General features: G+C 45.9%; 1 protein-coding gene across 1 annotated transcript in view; it reads right to left on the bottom strand.

The window, feature by feature from the left end:
• Positions 1-6,323, bottom strand: part of COL9A1 (collagen type IX alpha 1 chain) — a 117,562-nt gene that overhangs the window by 110,401 nt on the left and 838 nt on the right. The window contains exon 2 of the mRNA XM_039532638.1: positions 2,362-2,449. The gene's annotated coding sequence lies outside the window, so the exon portion shown is untranslated. The remainder of the gene's footprint in view (positions 1-2,361; positions 2,450-6,323) is intronic.

Below are 6,323 nucleotides of genomic sequence, written 5' to 3'. Positions count from 1 at the left end.
CCAAGCTCAAGTAGCTCAGAGAAACATATGGTCACATTCTGAACTGCTGTACAATCTACTGTGTGTGGTGCTTAATTCTGACAATTCACGTGGATGGAAAGTATCAGAGGGGAAGCCGTGTTAGTCTGGATCTGTAAAAGCAACAAAGAATCCTGTGGCACCTTATAGACTAACAGACGTTTTGCAGCATGAGCTTTCGTGGGTGAATACCCACTTCTTCGGATGCAAATCATGTGGCTGGAGTTTATTGTGTGGGTGAAGCTCAGAAGAGAACTGCCACCCTTCCCCCTACCCAATCCATATTGGGTAATATTCTGAAATCCTGAGGACAAGGGAATTAGCACTCTCCTTTGGGATCAGAGTAGCAGAAGAAACTAAAGCCCAGTTTGGTCTGTTAAAGTGGTGACTTTAACAAGTGAGTGGTGGTCACTGGAAGGAGTAGTGGTAGCTGCTCCCTGGCAGTTCCTCCACTCTGTCCCATCTCCATAACTCTGTACTGTTGCGGGGGTGGGGAGTATTCTCCTATTCTCCTGCTCTATGTGGAATGCTACCTCTGTCCTGATGAGGCACTTTGCTTTTCAATTTTGCCTTCATACTTGCCTTTTAACTTTAGCTTCTAAATGTCAAATTTTCAAAGCTAGGCATGTAAGCTGAGGGTGAAAATAAGTAATTGTGACCCAGATAGCTATTTTGTTGTAAATTTATGGTTTATGGATGGCCCTGAATGGTACTAACTTTTGTTTATTCCCTCCTGATTGCTGTGACCTTCTATTCTCTACATACTATAACCTAACTAAAAAAAAATGTTTGTTACATTTCAGCTTTTTTCCTCCTTATTCTACTGCATAGATAATTTTCCTCAACTGTCTTTTGATTTCAATTATAGTATCAGACTTCTATGATTTGAGGGATTGCATTTCTGAAAGTTCTACTCATTATTATTTATTCTAAGAATTGTGGTATTTTGGACCCGAGAGTATTCTCACTGAAATCAATGGCAAAACTTGCACTGATATCAAGTGCCTTCTAATTAAAACCCCGCAAATAACTAAGCTAACATCTAGAAGTAGGAACTAATTGAATTGACAGTGAAAGTATAATCGTTGTCAGGCTCCAGCACATCATTGGAGGGTAACAAATAATTTACTATCCAATAAATTCTTACCTTCATTATTAAAATATACTTTTCTGTCCAAAGTTGTATGAAATTTGGCATGGGGGCAGGGGCGGCTCCAGGCCCCAGCACGCCAAGCCCGTGCTTGGGGCAGCATGCCGCGGGGGGCGCTCTGCCGGTGCCGCGAGGGCGGCAGGTGGCTCCGGTGGACCTCCCACAGACGTGCCTGTGGAGGGTCCGCTGGTCCCGTGGCTCCGGCAGAGCGCCCCCCGCAACGTGCCGCCGTGCTTGGGGCGGCGAAATGGTTAGAGCCACCCCTGCATGGAGGGGAGGGAAAGCAGCTTTCTCCAAGCTGACAGATTCTAATTTTTGTAAAGATCAAATGGCTTATTTCTAGGATAGGTCAGTGAGGAAAAACTGGAAACATATGAGGCCATATTTTTATCTCCTTTACACAGAAGCCCGTCTAGAGTAACTTCAGTGAAATGTCACTGAAATCAGTCTGTAAACTCAATTTCCACCACAAAGTCATCTTTACAAATAAACAAAAAAAATCAGTGAAATGTTTAAAGGGCAAAAGTAAAGAAAATACATAAACTGGAGCCAGTTTAACTGTTTCCATGCCTCTCCATTCTTCTGATCTTAACAATTCCTTTGTGATGATGGAACCTGCAGTCCCCATGCCTTTGAATGAAAATCCAGACTGTGCTATCGTTTCTAGGTCAGAAGATATGTACTTTGTCTCCAGGGGTGACAGACAGTCATTATCCTCTAATGTTACAGTCAGTAATTCCAATTAACTTAAATATATCAAAATGTATTTACTAGAGGAATTAAAGAGAAAATTAAAAGAAAATAGATGTTAAGCAGAATATAATCAAACCCATGCTAAGATGACAATAAACACAGCTAGGCTGCAGCCAAGGGCTGAAGTCTGATCTCACTTTTAATGGTTTGACATCAGTGTAACTACACTGACTTCAGTGGATTTACTCATTTACACCAATGTCAGAGAGGTCAGAAACATGTGCCTGGACATGTCCTGGTGTATATGAATGTGAGCAATTTAAAATGTACAAGAAATTATTTAGTAATAATACTAAAACATTAGTGAGTCAGCTTGCAAATTCCCTCACTAAGCACTGGTCTCTTAAATCACCAGTCAAAGGTTAACCTGTGCACAGAAATTTTCAAAATATTTCCAAGTATTTTCAATTAGATTTTAACATGTCTTCCTGAATCTTTACCTCATTTATCTTGCTGCCCCCATTGCCTCCCATTGTGTGTTGTTTGAGAATTCCACAGACACAGCAAAACATCAGTTCAGAGGAGGTTCTTATAAATCCCAACAGAATGGGGAAATAATAAAATATTCAATTAATAAAATATTTTAAACACATTTAAATTAATTTTAAGCCAGACTCATGATATATGATCACAAATTATAATGCTTCTGAGTAGGGCCCTGTGTACTCTATGGCACAATGGAACTGAATTCCGTGGTAGCAACCCCTAAATGCTGCAGCAACACTAATTTATTTTACCATCATGAGTTACTCTTTGAGAGAAACCCTGGCTTCATTGAAGTCAATGGCAAAACTCCTACTAACTTCTATAGGGTCAGGATTCCACTCACAATTCCTTCTCCCTCACCCCACTCCACACAAATGTACACACAACTATGGCTCATAGTTGCAAGAACTTAATGAGGTGAAGTTGGTGTGTGATTATTTCAGACAGTGATTATTTTTGCAGATGGATTTTCTGTTACACTTTCCAGAAGGACTTTTTCTACTCCCTAGGTCTTGCCCACCACATAGTTGTCCTGGTGGCTTGGCACCTTTCCTCACTATTCCCTCTGAGACTCTAGGGAGAAGGGGAGCTTTGTAACCAGCTTCTGTGGTTCATGTGTCCACCTCTCTAAGCCTCAGCTGCTGCACTGTTCTCCGGGCAGCTTAGCTGGTTCCCCACACTACCCTCTGCAGCCTGGCTCCATGGAACAGAGTAGGAAAGATGCACTTTAGTCCCATTAACTCCATCTTGTGGGGAAAGCCGGAGAGCAAAATGCAATTGCAGACAAGTCCCAGCAGAGCAGGGAGACAAAAAAAATCATAGAATCATGGAATATTAGGGTTGGAAGAGACCTCAGGAGGTCATCTAGTGCAACCCCCTGCTCAAAACAGGACCAACACCTACTAAATCATCCCAGCCAGGGCTTTGTCAAGCTGGGACTTAAAAAACCTCTAAGGATGGAGATTCCACCACCTCCCTAGGTAACCCATTCCAGTGCTTCACCACCCTCCTAGTGAAAAAGTTTTTCCTAATATCCAACCTAAACCTCCCCCACTGCAACTTGAGACCATTGCTTCTTGTTCTGTCATCTGCCACCACTGAGAACAGCCTAGCTCCATCCTCTTTGGAACCCCCCTTCAGGGAGTTGAAGGCTGCTATCAAATCCCCCCTCACTCTTCTCTTCTGCAGACTGACTAACCCCAGTTCCCTCAGATTCTCCTCATAAGTCATGTGTCCCAGGCCCCAAATCATTTTTCTTGCCCTCCACTGGACTCTCTCCAATTTGTACACATCCCTTCTGTAGTGGGGGGACCAAAACTGGATGCAATACTCCAGGTGTGGCCTCACCAGTGCCAAATAGAGCGGAATAATCACTTTCCTCAATCTGCTGGCAATGCTCCTACTAATACAGCCCAATATGCCATTGGCCTTCTTGGCAACAAGGGCACACTGCTGACTCATATCCAGCTTCTCATCCACTGTAATCCCCAGGTCCTTTTCTGCAGAACTGCTGTATAGCCAGTCAGTCCCCAGCCTGTAGCAGTGCATGGGATTCTTCCTTCCTAAGTGCAGAACTCTGCACTTGTCCTTGTTGAACCTCATCACATTTCTTTTGGCCCAATCCTCCAATTTGTCTAGGTCACTCTGTACCCTATCCCTACCCTCCACTGTATCTACCTCTCCCCCCGCTTAGTGTCAGCTGCAAACTTGCTGAGGGTGCAATTAATCCTCTCATCCAAATCATTAATAAAGATGTTGAACAAAAGCAGCCCCAGGACCGACTCCTGGGGCACTCTGCTTGATACCGGCTGCCAACTAGACATTGAGCCATTGATCACTACCTGTTGAGCCTGACAATCTAGCCAGCTTTCTATCCACCTTATAGTCCATTCATCCAATCCATTCTTTTTTAACTTGCTGGCAAGAATACTGTGGGAGACCATATCAAAAGCTTTGCTAAAGTCAAGATATGTCACATCCACCACTTTCCCCATATCCACAGAGCCAGTTATCTCATTGTGGAAGGCAATCAGGTTGGTCACCTTCCTCTCCTCCAAGTGCTTCAAAATGGTTTCCTTGAGGACCTGCTCCATGATTTTGCCGGGGACTGAAGTGAGGCTGACTGGTCTGTAGTTCCCTGGGTTCTCTTTTTTCACTTTTTTAAATATGGGCACTATATTTGCCTTCTTCCAATCATCTGGGACCTTCCCCATTTGCCACGAATTTTCAAAGATAATGGCCAATGGCTCTGCAATCACATCAGCCAACTCCCTCAGCACCCTTGGATGCATTAGATCTGGACCCTTGGACTTGTGCATGTCCATTTTTCCTAAATAGTCCTTAGCCTGTTCTTTCACCACTGAGGGCTGCTCACCTCCTTCCTATACTGTGCTGCCCAATGAAGCAGTCTGGGAGCTGACCTTGTCTGTGAAGACAGAGGCAAAAAAAGCACTGAGTACTTCAGCTTTTTCCACATCATCTGTCACTATGTTGCCTCTCCCATTCAGTAAGGGTCCCACACTTTCCCTGACCTTCTTGTTGCTAACATACCTGTAGAAATCCTTCTTGTTACCCTTCACATCCCTTGCTAGCTGCAACTCCAATTGTGCCTTGGCCTTCCTGGAGGGAGGGATAGCTCAGTGGTTTAAGCATTGGCCTGGGTTGTCAGTTCAATCCTTGAGGGGGCCATTTAGGGAATCTGGGGCAAAAATCTGTCAGGGGATTAGAGTAGATGACCGCCAGAGGTCCCTTCCAACCCTGACACTGCATGATGATTAGACCCCTGCATGTTCTAGAAATATTTTTATATTCCTCCCTAGTCATCTGTCCAAATGTGGTGGGGCAACTGCCCCACCCACATGTGAGAGGGGGCTAGAGTAGGCCAGAGAGGCTGCAAAGGCAGCAGCCAATCAGGAAAAGGCTTACTGAGAGCCAATCAGGGCCAAGATTGGAGACAGCCAATCAGGGCTCAGCTTGGCCATATATAAAGGCTGCCCAGAAAAGCAGCAGGGAGTCTCTCCTAGACCTTCAGAGGGGAAGGTTTATCTCCTGAGTAAGCAGCCCAGCCCAGCCCAGCCCAGCCCAGCCCAGCCCAGCCTTAGGGAACTCCAGCCCACTACCTGCCAGGCTGCAGGCCCTGAGGGAAGGGCCTAGCCAGTACAAAGGGGCCAAAGGGGAAGCGGCCCAGGGAGAGAGGCACACAAGGGGAGAGAAGGAGGGCAGGAAGTCTGCCACCAAAGGGTCCCTCAGTCAGGACCCAGAGAAGTGGGCAGGCCTGGGTCCCACCCTGTCCCCCTTCTCCCTTGTACTACACCTGGCCATGCAGTAGGGTGGCTGAAACAAACTGCAACTGGCCCTTGAGACAAGGGGATAGACTTTGGAGGTTGTGGTTGGCCACTGAGGCCAGTGCACGGACTGTTGCTAACTCCACCCCCCCCCCCCCAGAAGGGGGTGAGGATGGGCTAGTAGGCACTGCCGGAGGGAAATGGCCTGAAGAGGATGCCACCGAGTGGGGAGCAACATGGGTCCAGACACTGGCAAGGAACAGATGACGGATGGGACACCACTGGCAGAAGGTGCTCCCCGTGAACTGAGCTAATTCCTGGAAGTAACCAGTAGGAGGCACTGCAGTGGTGAGTCCCAACCCCATCACACCAAATTTCCACTTCTTGTAAGCTTCCTTTTTGAGTTTAAGCTCACCGAAGATTTTACTGGTTTCAGAGTAGCAGCCGTGTTAGTCTGTATCCACAAAAAGAACAGGAGTACTTGTGGCACCTTAGAGACTAACAAATTTATTTCAGCATAAGCTTTTGTGGGCTACAGCTCGCTTCTTCGGATGCATAGAACGGAACACACAGACAGGAGATATTTATACATACAGAGAACATGAAAAGGTGGAAGTACCCATACCAACTGT

The sequence above is a fragment of the Mauremys reevesii genome, linkage group 3, assembly GCF_016161935.1.
Source record: "Mauremys reevesii isolate NIE-2019 linkage group 3, ASM1616193v1, whole genome shotgun sequence".
Classification (NCBI taxonomy): domain Eukaryota; kingdom Metazoa; phylum Chordata; order Testudines; family Geoemydidae; genus Mauremys; species Mauremys reevesii.
This window is presented reverse-complemented; position numbering and strand designations above follow the sequence as displayed.